Genomic DNA, 15,836 nt, shown 5'->3' with positions numbered 1-15,836 from the left:
ACTTCAGCGTCCACCTTCTATGATAGGAAGCAGGCTGCTTCTTCCAGGTAGTGGAGAATTCTGGGCATTTCCCAAATGTGGGAAGAGAGTGCAAATGCTAGACATCCCCAAAAGGTGGATGCTAAATATCCATGTAGAATTCTCTTTGGGTGCCCAACATAATACAGAGATTTCTGTGGGGTGGAGGGGGAAAGGAAGCAAGACATACTTCTGCTTCAATCATGTAACTATCTCCCCTACTACTAAAAGTGAGTTTATCCTCATGTCCGAAGTAGGACAGTGTAAAGTACAAATAATTTTATTCTTGAAAGAACTAGTTGGAGGGGGGAGGGTGGATGAGCTGTGTGCTCTGAGGCAGCTACAGACTTATGACCAATTAAATGATGATTTGGGAGTTGTTTATTGAGTAAGGCTTGGCTTGGTTACATCTGTGACTCCTGTTCTACCTGAACTATTCAAGAAAAAATAGGCTTTCCCGTGGTGCCTGACTCAACTTTGTGTGAGAGAGAAGGCAGAGGACGGAGTATCCGCCAATCCAGGATCCCCCATGGATACCAAAATCTGTAGATGCTCAAGTCCCTTTGGCGTAGTATTTGCAAATAACGTACACATAGCCTCCTGTATACTTTAAATCATCTCTATATTATAATACCTATACATGTAAATGCTTGTAAATAGTTGTAAATACAATGTAAATGCTGTTAAATGGTTGCCAGTGCACAGCAAATTCAAGGTTTGCTTTTTGTTACTTTCCAGAATTTTTTTTCCTATTATTTTTGATCTGTGCTTGGTTGAATCTGCAGATGTGGAACCCATGTATGGAGGGCTAACTGTGCAGAAGTATACAGGCTTCATTTTTGTGTTGGTTTGTGTAGAGGGGATCATATGGTATATACATTTTTTTTTTGTAACTTACATTTTCACTTAACATTGGAAATATTTTCAGGTAACTATACAAATTTACCGGACACTTTACAAAGATTATTCTGTAGTATGGCTGTCTAATAATTCATGTAACCATTCTATTGGTGGGTATTTGTATTGTTTCATAGTGTTTAAATTCTTGAGAAAATGCTTCCAGAGTTATATCTGTTTGTGCCTCACTGGGAACATAAATATTTCTCTTAGATACCAGGAAATGAATGTTCTCTGAAGAGTGTGCATTTTACAAAAGCCTATGACTTTGGGGACTGCATGTTAACTTTAGGAGTAGATACTAAAAACATCTCAGAGTGGGAGTGTGCTGGAATGAAGCGGCTAAACTCCCTCATGGCCTCATCAGAGAACAACTCTAATGACTAAATCATCCCTCCAGTCGCCTTCAGCTGTAGTGTTAGAAGACTAAATCCATCTCTGGCTCTCCTAGGGAACTCTTTTGTGGCACCAACTTCCCACCGTAAGTAGTTGTAGAATGATTGACTAGACCATATACTCTTCCAAATTCAGGGAGTCAGGATTGACAGCTCTGTGTCTGTGGTCTTAGCAAATTCTGCTTCTGGGGTGCCCTGTGGATTGAACCAGGGAGAAAGCTTGAGTGCACTTGGTCAGGAGTTTTCTTCCCTCTGTCTGAAGGTGAGATGGCTCGGTAATGTTTGATTCAAACCCAGAGTTCCTAATCAATTTGGACATGAAGCAGTTAACCACAAACTTGCTGGTTAGCAAGGAAATATGGTTTAGGAAATAGGTCACAAACTCTGGGTTAGACAGACCTGGGTCTGACTCTCAGCTCCCCCACTAACAAGTAATCTGCTTAAAGTAACAAATTTAAAGTTTGTTACTTTAAGCAGATTACCTAACTTTGCCACGATCATCTATGTAATGGGAATACCAGTAGCTACTTAATAGATTTGGACTAGAGAATAATATAAAACCTGGTAAATACCTGTCCTATAGTAGGTTCTCCTGAGAAGAGAAATATGCAAGAAGGCAAATGTGTACATGCATCAGCTGTCTAGATTATTAACTAGGATGAAATTGTATAGCTATGTGATATAGCTGATACCAGGCAGTCACTTTATCTTTCTAAATCTCAGTTTCTTCATTCGCAAAAAGATTCAGCTATCTTAGGTTGTTCATTGCAAATCAGTGGTGACCTTTGGCTTTCGTGGGAACCTCTACTCATCCTTTATTCATTTTATCATCCCATCCTGGCTATTTTCAATGGTATTAAGGATTTTATTTATGGTAGTTGCGAGTCTTGTCTAATCAATGTAGGGGAGCCAAGTGCTGCAGCCTGTGTATTTTCATGGTCTTTACAACCCAGACTGAGGTATAACCATCTGTAGGGGCTGTGATCTGTACCAAATGTGATGTAAATGATCAGTTAACAGGGTTTATTTCTTATGTGAGAACATTTTCCTTGACCACTAATTAGCATAAGAATTTAGCTCCAAGTTCTCACTTGACTTCTAGTTGGCCAAATACCACCTACGCTTTCGGTCACCTTTTTGGTGACTACCTTTTTCATGAAGACAGTAAATTGGACAGTAACAAATGGAGCTAAAATCACAATAAGCATATCAGCGGGTTCTTCATCGAGAAGTGTGGAGGCCAGGAGGCTGCCAGATTCAAAGTGCTGAAAGGAAAAAAAAAAACCAACAAAAAACCAAAACTCTATTGATCAAAGATCCCATATCCAGCAAAACTGACCTTCAGAAGTGAGGAAGAAATTAAGATATTCCTAGATAAATAAAAGCTGAGGGATCAGAGTGGCCATCATCAAAGGATCTGCAGGCAATGGATGCTGGATAGGGTGTGGAGAAGAGTGAACCCTCTTGCACTGTTGGTGGGAATGTAAATTATACAGCCACTATGGAGAACAGTATGGAGGGTCCTTAAAAAACTGGAAGGTAGGGCTAGGGTGCGACCCAGCAATCCCACTGCTGGGCATGTACCCTGAGAGAACCATGGTTCGGGGGGAGTCATGTGCCACAGTGTTCATTGCAGCTCTGTTTGCAGTGGCCAGGACATGGAGGCAGCCTGGGTGTCCATCGACAGATGAATGGATGAAGAAGATGTGGCGCATGTGTGCAGTGGAATATTGCTCAGCCATGAGGGGAAACGAAGTTGAGTTGTTTGTGGTGGGGTGGTGGACCTAGAGTCTGTCGTGCAGGGTGAGGTAGGTTGGAGAGAGAGGGGCAGCTGCCCTATGCTGATGCGTATGTGTGGAATCAAAAAAAATCAGAAGGAGTGGTTCTGAGGAAGCTAGGGGCAGGGCAGGAGTGGAGACGTGGATGTGGAGGGTGGACTTGGGTACACGGGGAGGGGAAGGGTGGGCTGGGACGAAGTGGGAGAGTGGCACGGACTTACGGATACTGCCGGGTGTGAAGTGGATGGCAGGTGGGGGGAGGCCACGTGGCGCGGGGAGATCTGCTCGGTGCTTTGTGGCCGCCTGGAGGGTGGCGGGGCACAGGAGGGAGGAGACGTGGGGATGTGTGTGTATGTGTAGCTGGTTCGCTTTGTTGTGGGGCGGAAGCTAGCACACCGTTGTGGAGCAACTGTGCTCCAGTGAAGATGTTAAAAAAAACAAAACAAAAACTCTTATAAGATCCAAAAAAAAAAAAAAAAAAAAAATTGCTGAGGGAGTTTGTTAACACTAGATCTTCCCTGGAAGAAATTCTGAAGGGAGTCCTGAAGGTTGAAATGGAAGGAGCCTGGATGGTAACTCATGCTATATAAAGAAATAAAATTAAAATTTTAACTTTTTAATGTTCTTGCAAGGAGGGCTTGATAGCAACAGATTCTCTTTTTCTGTTTGTCTGTGAATATCTTTATTTCACCTTAATTTTTGAAAGACACTCTTTCTGGAAATAAGATTTTCGCTTAATCGTTTTTTTTTTCCTTCCAGCACTTTGAATATGGCATTGTGCTGCCTTCTGGCCTCTGTTGTATCTGATAAGTCAGCTATTAATCTGTTGGGGCTCCTTAGTACAAAATGAGTTGGTTTTCTCTTGCTGTTTTCAAGATTTTCTCCTTGCCTTTATCTTTCGTTGAGCTTCTTGGGGGAGGGGGAGGTGTGTGTGTGTGTATTCTCACTGTTGTGGCCTCTCCCGTTGCGGAGCACAGACTCCGGACGCGCAGGCTCAGCGGCCATGGCTCACGGCCCCAGCCGCTCCGCGGCATGTGGGATCCTCCCGGACCGGGGCATGAACCTGTGTCCCCTGCATCGGCAGGCGGACTCTCAAACACTGCGCCACCAGGGAAGCCCGACGTTTGGGAAGTTTTTAGCCATTAGTTCTTTGAACATGTTTTCTGGTCCTTCTCTAGTTCCTCTCCTTTTGGCACTCTCATTGCACGTGTTGGTTTCCTTAATAGTGCTGCACATTTCTCTGAAGTTCTGTTCATTTTTCTTTTCTTTGTTCTTTATTCTTTCTGTTCTTTGGGTTACATAATCTCTATCTCAAGTTTGTTGATTCTTCTTCTGCCAGTCCAATCTTTTGTTGAATCCCTTTAGTACACTTTTTCATTTCAATTATTGTCCTTTTCAATTCTTGAATTTCCATTTTTTAAATAAGTTCTGTCTCCTTTTGATATTCTCTGTTTGGTGAGACTTTGTCATCACCCCTTTCTTTTCTGCAAGTGTGGTTTCTTTTAGTTCTCCTAACGTATGTATATAATGGCTGCTTCGAAGTCTTTGTTAAATTTAACATCTGTGCTCTCTCACAGATAGTTTCTGTTCACTGTTATGTTTTTGTTTTCTTGTGCGTGGGTCACACTTCTCTCTTTCTTTGCAAGTCTGATGTTTTTGGTTAAAAACTAGGCATTTAAAATAATATATTGTAGCAACTCTGATGTTTTTGGTTAAAAACTAGGCATTTAAAATAATATACTGTAGCAACTCTGGGTACTGATGTCCCTGCCAGTGGCTTCTTTTTTGCTTGTTAATTCGTTTAACAACTCAATTGGACTATTTCAGTGATATTCACTGATGGTTATAAAGCCTCTAATGTCATTCCTCAGAGGCACAGCCTTGGGCGTGTACCCTCACCCTGGGGTAACGTGGTTTTAGCAGGGCTCTTTCACTGACACTTTCTTTAAGCCTTTCCCAGAGGCTGCCTGCCTCTTTTAGCATCACAGTCAGACGTGAGGCTTCACTAATTGTCAGATGACTGCTCTAGTGTCTGCAACAGTGCCCTACAACATAAATTGTTCCACCATCTCATCCAATTTAATTTGTGCCTCTTTGCAGGGGTAATTTTTGAGTCCAGTCTTTAATGTTTGTTCTTACCCCAGGAGGGATTTTCTTAGCCATGTCTTTCTGTGATTCTCTCCTGGTAAACAAGCAAGCCCTAGGGTTTAGCTCCTAGTTTTTAGGGAGGTACTAGCCTCCTCTTAAGTGCTTATCCACCAAATCTTCCTTGTGTCTGAAAACAGCCTTGGGCTTGCACTTCCCCACATTTCTTCCAAATAAAGACAGTTCCTTTATGGAGAGCTTTGGAGCTCTGTGTTCTCACGGTGTGTCTCTCCCCTGGGCAGAATCTCCAGAGCTGGGCTCAAATGCCCTGTCCTTTGAGTGTCACCATGCTTTGTGAGAAGGATGCTGGGCAGGGGCCATAACTTCTGGTCTTCTTGGCTTTCCTCACCCAGCATGGAACCTCCACACTGAGCAGCCTGGGGTAAGGGACACTGGGACTCCTTATATCCTCAACCTAACACACCTGAGGTAGAACCTCCACCTTATGAGTGGGGGCTAGGTGGAGGAAGGGAGCTTCTGAGTTTAGCCTCTGCAGCATGAAACTGGGAGTAATGGGATGTGCTGATGGCCTGCTTCTCTTGGGGGAGAGGAAGACTTGTCTTCTTGGCCACACCCGCCAGAGTGGAATTTCCATCACACAGAGCTCTGGGGGTGGGGGGGGGGAAAGGGAGCAGGTATGGTTCAAGTGCTGCACACTGACTTTCTTAGCAAGATATCGTGGATCTTCTTGAATAAACGTTTCCTCATTTGTTGTATGACATTAGGACAATTTTCAGGGACCCTAAGTAGTTATTTTTTACACAGCTTTTTACCAGTTATGGCTGTTTTGCTGGGGGGGGGGGTCTGCAGAGCGTATCATGTGGCCACTCCAGAAATGGTCTCCCTTGGAATGCGCAGAGCAGGACAGGATCCCCAGATCCTTCAGTTCTTTGGATTCCAGATGGCTCAGCTTCCCTTGATCCTCCTTGCATGCATCCAAATCACTAAAGTAGTTTGCATAGAAGTAATTAGCTCCTTATTTTTAATCAACACTTCTTAACCAACACTCAACTTCCTGCTAGCTAGGCTTCCTGTCGGGCATAAACAAAGAGTAAATCCAACCCCAAGGGTGATGTTGGTTTTATCTGAGTCTAAAGTAAAATAAAGTAGCTCTTGCAGAAGAGGAGAACTGAATAGCTCCTGAGGGTATATTAGGCAAGTAAGTGATTTTGCAGAACAGAATCAGCTCAGAGATGGGCAAAGGGAACAGTTATAAAAATCTTTTATAATCCAAGTAATATCCTACTTTTCCCTCTTTTATTCAGTTGGCATAAACCTAAATAAATTCAGTAATTTATTGTGAATTGTCATTCCTAAAACAGTTTTCATGATATCAAATATGAATGCAATCAACTATTTGGATAGTTATCTACAGATATTTCTAAAAATATCCCAACTCAATTGTGGCTATATTGCCTAATCTTTACTATGGGATTAATAATAACAATAATAACAACAACAACACCTTTCCTGTTTGGTTCATGGGGCAATTTTGATGGCAAGATAAAATAGTATGTGGGCACCCTGAAATTTAACAACTTTGTAAATGTATTTGAGGTATTGTTTGAGTATATTTGAAGTTCTTATTATTTTCAAAGGGACCTAAAGAAAAAAAATGTCAGATAAATGCAGACAAAGTAGAAATTTTGTTAGACAATTCTTTCATCATGTCTAGTAGATTCCATTTCCCCCCAGCTTTTGCTCCCTTTCTGAGAGCAGATTTATTCACCTTAAATTTAAATTAAAATATTGAGGATACCTCTGTTTCTGGAGCAGATTTGCTTTTCATCTGTTTTATTATGAGATTTCCACACAAGACTTCTTCTGTGCAAATCATGCCAAGACTAAAATAATTTTGAAAGCCACTGTCCTAGAGAACTTAAAAATATGATTTTAATTGCCCACATATAAGTTGCGCATACATTTTCCTAAAATGGAAGACATGTAAGAAAAAGGTAAAGCAATGTAGAAATCATGCTTCCATTGGGAAGATGATGATAATACTGATAACACCTGCCATTATTGAACATTTATATTATTCTGTTTAACACTTAAAGCAGTCTTGCAACAAAAGTATTGTTATATTTATTTTTAAATAGAAAGGCTTGATGGTAGCTGTTCTTGGGAAAGAAGGACAAAAGGGTGGGAAAGGGATAAAACAACATTGGGAGCTGTTGACAGCATCCTGTGATCCATGTTCTTAATTATTTTATCATACATGTTTTGTACAAGCTGAGAGATTTCAACTTCTTGGGGGTGTAAATGTGAAATGGATTTTTTTTCCTCACCATTGCTTTCAACTATATTATTATGCTGTGTCTCCTTAACTTTCTTGTTACATTTGATTATAAGAACAGGCTCATTCCAGCTGTAACAGCTGAGTGTTGTATATATTTTTAAAAACTTCTGTGGCTCTGAGAGCAAGAGGAGGAAGAGGGTCGCAGATGTTTTCTTAGACATCCTCTTATATAACTGCCCTCATGTGGCTGTAGGGAAGCATCTAGGGTCTCACTCTGGTTTAGCCTGATGCTGGTGGCTTTGCTAATGTGGGGATCTCTGGCATGTGTGTGCTTTTCATGGGGTGCTTCTCGTGGGTACTTTCACCCTGACTCCTTCCATCACTGACACAACCCATCAGGGAGCAGCCATGTTGCCCTTTGGCTCCAGCTGTGGGACACGCCAACCTTGCCCAGCTCCCCGGCAGCCACCTGGTAGCCCCAGAGTGCCTGTCCCTCTTATGTCTGTGTTCCTTCCACAGAGCCTCAGGAACCCCTGGAGACCATTTCTGCATCATCTGAGGGCCACGGGAAACGTGGCAGGGCAGACAGAGCCCACATTCTCCCCAGGTTTATCACATTGCTCTCTGTTCACGTGTTGCTGTCATGACATACTCTAGTGGGCCACTGTCTTTAGAACTATTTGGACCAGCAGTCGATGCCAATCTTTGCTTAAGTATATCCCTTATCTCCGGGGACGTATGCCAAGCATCATCCTCATCTCTCCCTTACTGGGGAAGGGATGTTGACAACATCACATGGCACATACTCCCAGGCTTGCAGGAACCCGCCTCACTGTGTTTTGATGTAGGCACCAGAGAGCTCGTGGGGAGCACAGCTCAGCAAGCACCAACTTGTAGGCAACCCCCCCCCCCACCCAGTATAGGAGGGCTGATGGAGCAGGGCCTACAGGGAGTTGGTTGGCTCCAGCTGCTGGTAGCTCCCTTAGAATGATGAAGAGAGGGAGGGGAGGTTTTGTCCCTAGCCTGGTGGATGCCTCAACACCTAAAAGACGAAGTCAACAGGGAAAATAACTCTGGACATTCTGTTACATTGCCATGTACTGTAGAAGACATAGTTCCTTGAATTAAATCGGTTGGGTTATGGACTGAGACATAGTTTTTCACATTCATGTAGAATTCACCAAATTACCTAATATTGTACTGGATCCATCAGATTTTAGAATTGGAAAAGTTTAGCTGTTAGAAATTCTGTTTCTCTCTTTTTATAGACGAATAAACAAACTTGGAGAAATAAAAGTATTTACCAAGGAGCTAGAATTACAAATAGAACTTGGGTCTCTTGACTCCCAATCCAGAGCTATTTCCACTGCACCATGATCTCTGTATGTTGTTTTCATGAATTCTCTATGAGCTATGTGACCTAAAACAAATGGCCTCAACTTTCTGTGCCTCAGTTTTCTCAGAAGTAAATGGGGATGGTAATATTACCTATGTCACTGAGATGTGCAGATTCAGTAATGCATATAAAGAGCTCAACCTGTGATTGGCACGTAGTGCTTTGTACATGTTATCTATTATTATTAGTGTTGTTTCTCATTGTTATTATTGGATACCAATCCAGCATTTCTGTCTCAGTTTACTTACTCTGTTACAGCACATTAGGCATTGGTGTTGCACAGTAACATGTGTAAGTGTTCCTTTCAAAAACTAAGAGTGGGATTCTGTGCTCTAATCATTGCTACCTAACTGCACGTGATAGGGAAACTGAATCTGTACCTTTTGGCCCATCATTCTGAGAAGCAGCTATGGAGAAGAGGGATAGGATAGGAGAGTCCAGCGTCAGCTCTCAGATCTAAGAAAGTGTCCTTCACTGGTCATCACCCAGAACGCATGCACTGCTCTACAGCCCGGGGCCAACAGGGTTCTCTGTAGCCAGGCAGCAGCCCGAATGCTTCCCCTGGATGAGAGAGGTCTTCTGGGAGGGCCCGTTTTCCTGCTCACCCAGAACCTCAGTCTCCACTTGCGGGGTTAGCTTTTGGACTGTAATTGCTATTGATACTTAGTTTCTTACTTTTGTTTTGATGATTTTAGTCTTTTTGATCATTTAAAAATTTTCAGGAGGTGGTAAGGTACAAATAGTTATATATATGTATGCATAAGAATCATGGAATCTTATGAGTCTTTCCAGCTGGTTCCAGAGGAAGTCTTGTATCTGTTCCTGGCTCATGGGCTCCCTCATTCCCGCCACCTCTGCTAGTGGTTTCTGCCTCCTTCTGTATGGCCAGCGCTGGGTCGCGATGAAGTGTTCACGGGTCTATGGTGACCTGCGAAAAATATGACAATGTTCTCAGTTTAAAAGACTTTCCTTAAAAATGACATTCTTTATTGCTTTTTGTTTGTTTCAAGAGGCCTTTTCTTTTCTTTTATGATGTAATAGTTATAATGGATGGTGGGAGTTTTTTTAAATGTCATTTCTTGGAAAAATATAAACCTGGCAGGACTGTGACCATCTCCCCTTCATATTTATCATATTTTAAGTTAAGTTTTACATGGGTAATAAATTCACATGGTTAAACAATTAAAAAGGAAAAAGGAAATGGTTCCCTTGAACCCCACCTACTTCTGTTATGATTTCTTACTATTTTTGTGATTCTTTGTGCATATATGTGTGTGTGTATATATATGTGTGTATATATATATTATTGTTTTTACTTCTCTCCCAGCCTATTTTAGACAAAATATAATATTCACTGCTCTGCCCCTTGCTCTTTTGCATAAACATATTATACTAGAGGTTTTTTTTGGTCTATATCGGTACATAGAAGTATCTTTTATTCTTTCTTAATGGTAGCATAGAATTCAAAGTAGGAAGAAACTATTATTTATTTAAGCAGTCTTCCATTAATGGATATAGGACTGTTTCCAATCTTTTGCTACTATAAACAATGCTGCAGTGAATAACCAGGCATATTTGTCACTTAACACTTGTGCAAGTTTATATTTATAGGACAGATTCCCTGAAGCTGAATTGCTGGGTCTGAGGATAAATGTGAAGGTAGTTTTGATGATGTTGACAGATTGTCCTTTGTAGAGCAGTGAGGTAGGAGGGTTATACCGATTGTCGCTCCCACACCAACAATGTATGAAAGTACCTATCTTCCGACAGCTCCACAGTGAATCTTTTGGATTATTACCAACCTAATAGGTGAAAAATGGCTTATCTATACAGTTTTTTTAAAATTAATTAATTTATTTTTGGCTGCATTGGGACTTCGTTGCTGCGTGTGGGCCCTCTTTAGTTGCGGTGAGCGGGGGCTACTCTTCGTTGCAGTGTGCGGTCTTCTCATTGCGGCAGCTTCTCCTGTTGCTGAGCATGGGCTCTAGGCACGTGGGCTTCAGTAGTTGCGGCACACGGGCTCAGTAGTTGTGGCTCGCAGGCTCTAGAGCACAGGCTCAGTAGTTGTGGCGCAGGGGCTTAGTTGCTCTGCGGCATGTGGGATCTTCCCAGACTGGGGCTTGAACCCGTGTCCCTGCAGGTGGATTCTTAACCACTGTGCCACCAGAGAAGTCCCTGTACAGTTTTAAGTTGCATTTATATTACTATGAATGAGGATGTACAGATTTTCCTATGTTTAAGAGCCATTTGTATTTCCTTTTCTGTTAAGACTTTATATACTTTGCCCGTTTTTCTATTGGGTCATTAGTTTTATTCTTGATTTTCTGGTTATGAATATTATTGCTTTATTATTTGATATGTGGATACTCATAATCTCATATCTTCAGAAGCATTATAGAGTTCTCTTCTTTGTCTTCTTTTTTTAAACCTAAATCCCGCTTTGTTTGCTATTCAGATTGTAATCTCTACTTTTTTTTTTTTTTTTTTTGCGGTACGCGGGCCTCTCACTGTTGTGGCCTCTCCCATTGCGGAGCACAGGCTCCGGACGCACAGGCCCAGTGGCCGTGGCTCACGGGCCTGGCCGCTCCGCGGCATGTGGGATCCTCCCGGACCAGGGCACGAACCCACGTCCCCTGCATCGGCAGGCGGACTCTCAACCACTGCGCCACCAGGGAAGCCCCTGTAATCTCTGCTTTTTGATTGATATGCTTGCATTGCCCAATTCTCCTTTATTCATCCTTTTTATTTTTAACCTTTCTGAGCCATATCTTGTATACATGTAAACTCCTTTTTGTTTGTTATTAGAGTTTTATTTTGTGTTAGTTCTGTCAATATATTTTACATTATATTTTTTTTCATAGTTTATTTTATGAGCTTTGTACTCTGTGGAGTCTCTGTGCTTTATTTCATGTCTCAGAGTTGAATGTTGAGAGGCAATTTTTCCAACACATAATGTACCAAGTTTCCGTTTATTTCAAGAATTATACCTTTTATTTTTTTGAAGTCTTTTGATATTTTAATAACAATAGCTGGTCTTTATGTAGTTTGAAATGTCTGTATACCTTTATATGATATATACCTTTATTTGTTTAGTTCTCCGTAGGACTCAATGTATAAATTGGGTCACCTTTGTCTATCTTGTTTAGCTATCATTGTGTGTATGTATAATCTTCCTTATCTGTTTCCACTTTACACTGTTTACTTTTCATATATCATCTGTGTCACTTGTGCTTTCTTCAGAAGTATCACTTCTCCCACGTACTCATTCAAATTTCATTTTTATTTCTGTGAGAGTTTTCATTTTTTCTTATTTGTTTTCTGAGTTCTGCTACTTTAATTTCATCCTCTGTTACCTTACTGTCTCTTGTTTGACTTCCTGTATTTCTTCATTGAAGGTACTCCTTATTAAGTTCTTTTAAATTCATATGAAACATTTGGACATGATTTTTATTTGCTGCATAGCACATTTTTTAGTGAGAAATGTTCTTTGTTCCAAGTTTTCTGTTTTTTCCCATATACTTTTTTAATACTCTTTGATGCGATGCTTTTCTAGTGACTTTTTCTTATAACTCATCCAAATACATTTTTCTGGGACTGGATTTTGCTGAAGGTTGATTGGTGTATATGTACATGCACATATGCATGTGTGTGTATGAGTGGCTACATGCATGCATGTGTGCACACCCATCTGTGTAGGGGTAGCATGTGTGTGTAGACTTCATATCCTGAACATTTCCTCCTTCTCTGCCACACAGACAAACTGCTTTACGCTAGAATGGTTCTTCCATGTTATTCTTTATCTGGTCTTTTATCTTTTCCTTCTCTGCCAAACTGTGTCCAGAGAGACTTCAAGTGTTCCTGGTAACCCCAATTCTAACTCCCATTAATAAAAACATCTATATAGGTTTGCACATCAGAGTGAGACCTCTTATCTTCAGAAAGTATATTTTTTCTTGGCTCTGAGACACTTAGCATTTTTATGATTTTTCTCTACATTTCTACTTGGTTTTGTCCTGTCTAAGCTCATTTTGGCATCCTCACACAAATTTTGAATTGTATGGATAATAACTGTTTTCTAGATTTACTGAAAACAAAGTTTGTGTCCCCCCCCTGCCCCCTTCTCCTTGTTGGCTTTCATATGACTTGTAGGAGGAGAAGAGAAAAGATACTGACTTACTCAACCATGTTCCTACTGGAAGTCTCTCCCCCTATATTTGTTTTAATTGTAAAGCTCTAAAACCCAAATCAGGGAACCATAGGGCCTATACAGTAGTCTCTAAGTTACTTTATCTAGCTTGTTAAGAGCGAATCAATTCCTAAGATTCTCAGGTTTCAACGATGCCACTCAGCATCATTGAGATCCTTGACAACTGATCCTAACCCCACTTTATTTAATCAATAAATTTGGGTAAACACGAATGCTATGTGCAAAGTACCGTAATAGTGGGGTGACTTTTACTTTTTATATGATGCATGCGATTCTTCCTCATAATACATTTTATGAAGCTACTAATAAGTTTTTTATACATTACAAACAAGGAAAATGGAAGACAGATCTCACTCATGAATGGTGATTAAAAAAACAAACCTGAAACAAATTGGCAAATCAAATCAATTCATTCTAGGTTCATCCCAGGAATTGCAGTGTTGGTTTGTAAGTAGAAAATCTTCTCATTAATTTAGCGTATTGATTTAATAGAGAAGAATTATATAGTCATTTTGATAGAGGCATAAAAACATTCAGTAAAATTCAGTACCCTTCATAAAGTCTTAGCAAACTAGCAATAGAAAAGAACTTTTCAAATCTGGGGTGTATCCTCCCAAAATAGCACTAGCATTATTGTTACTGCTGAGATTTTAGAAACATTTTCATTCATAATTAGGAAAAGGTCAAAGATGTTCATTGTTTTCTTTTCGACATTGAACTCATGGTCTCATCCAGTGCATTAAGATGAGAAAAAGAAATTAAGGTTACAAGAATTGGAAAGGAAGAAATAAATGTCATCATTTATAAAAGTTATGATTGTCTACATAGAAAATCTGTAATGACTTTCAAATAAAATGAGGTTTCAGTAAGGTTTCTAGATATCATTATGCAAAACATTACATTTTATACAACAGAGACAAAATATCATTGTACAAAAGGTATAATTTATTACTGCCAAAACTAGTCATCCTAAAATAAATGCCATGAAAAATGTGCAGGACCATTGTGCAGATACTTATGCAACTTTACTGAGAGATAGAAAATATCATTGTACAAAAGATATAATTTATTACTGCCAAAACTAGTCGTCCTAAAATAAATGCCATGAAAAATGTGCAGGACCATTGTGCAGATACTTATGCAACTTTACTGAGAGATAAGATCTCAATTAAGAAATATACTGTGTTCATGTATAGGAAGATTCAATACCATAAAGGTGACAGTTTTCATTTAAATAGATTTATAAATTCAAAGTGGTTCTGACAAAAATCCCACCAAAGTTTTTTCTGAGGAATTGTACAAGCTATTTCCAAAATATGTGTGCAAAAGCAAAGTCCAAGAACGTCCAAAACTCTCTCAGATAATAAATTAAAGGAAATTGCCTTGCCAGGTGAAGATTTACTATGAAACATCAGTGATAATAGCATTGTAGCATCAGTGAATAGTGGAGCAGATTAGAGGGGTCAGGAATAGGTTCATGCAGATGTGGAAAAGACACTTGCCAGTGTGGCAGGGCAGATCAGTGAAGGAAAGATGGACTGTTTACAGATGTGCTCGGACACTTGGCTATTCATGTGGAAAAACGTGAAATTGGAGCCATATCTCACAAATCAAAAAGTAATTTCAGTTGGATTAAAATTTTAAATTTGAAAAGTATGTAAAAATGTCAAAGAAAATATTAGAGAAAGTCTTTCTGATTTTGGGGGTAGCAAAACTTTTTTTTAAGACAAAATATACACATATGTACAATATAAAACAAAGATTGATATATATTTGGGTAACAAGAAACTCCTATTAATAAAAATGGTATAATAAAGTAAAAAAGACACCCATAAACTGGAAGATCTATGTAGTACACATAATACAAGGAATTATGTCCTGAACCTATTAAAGATCTATAAATTAATAGGTTTTAACATGTACAAGAATGTTTACTGCAGTATTGTCTATAGTAGCCAAAAATCTAGAAGCAGCCCAAATGTCTTCAGTAGAAAATGGATAAATTTGGTACATTACTACTGAATGATAGTTCAAATGATTAAACCATAAACAGCATGGACGAATCTCAGAAACAATGTCAAGTGCAATTTACAGGAGACTTTGTAGTATACCAATTACAAAGTCTCAGAAGCATAAATCATAAAGACTGTATTGGTAAAGATACCTACATATGAAATATGATTATAGTAAAAAGAAATGGAATGGTAAATAATGAAGGTAGTGGCTATCTCAGGAGGTCAGAGAGTAGCATGTAACCCAGATGAGCTACAAGAGGCTGCAGTGATATTGGTTTTCTTCTTATTAATCTGAGTCACTGCTCTTTGAATGATCTCAGATGTTAAAAGGTGAAGATATGTGCATCTTAGAATTCTTGACATATTGCATTTCATAATAACATTTTTAAAGATTAAATGTGTCCATGTACACACATGTGTGTATATATATATATATATACACACACACTACTTTCTCAGACATTTCTCATATTTAAAATATTTTTAACAACTCCTCACCTTCCTCTTTCGGTTTGTCACTCTTCCTCTTGCATAAACTATTGTGACCAGAACTGAACACAACACATTTCCAGAATGGATTCTGTCATAGATTCCTCACATAAGTGAACGAAGGCTCCTGCTCTATTCTGCTTGACTCAAGGATCATATAAAAGTGATTTTTGCCCTACTATTGTTAGAGTTGTTGCAGAGCATGATTTCTAGATGGTTGGTCTGTAGACAGGAGAAAGGATGGGAAATGAGCTCAC

Source organism: Mesoplodon bidens (assembly GCF_964165515.1).
Source record: "Mesoplodon bidens genome assembly, chromosome: 17".
In the NCBI taxonomy this organism is placed as follows: domain Eukaryota; kingdom Metazoa; phylum Chordata; class Mammalia; order Artiodactyla; family Ziphiidae; genus Mesoplodon; species Mesoplodon bidens.
The sequence above is the reverse complement of the archived record's forward strand: the minus strand, read 5'-3'. Positions refer to the sequence as shown.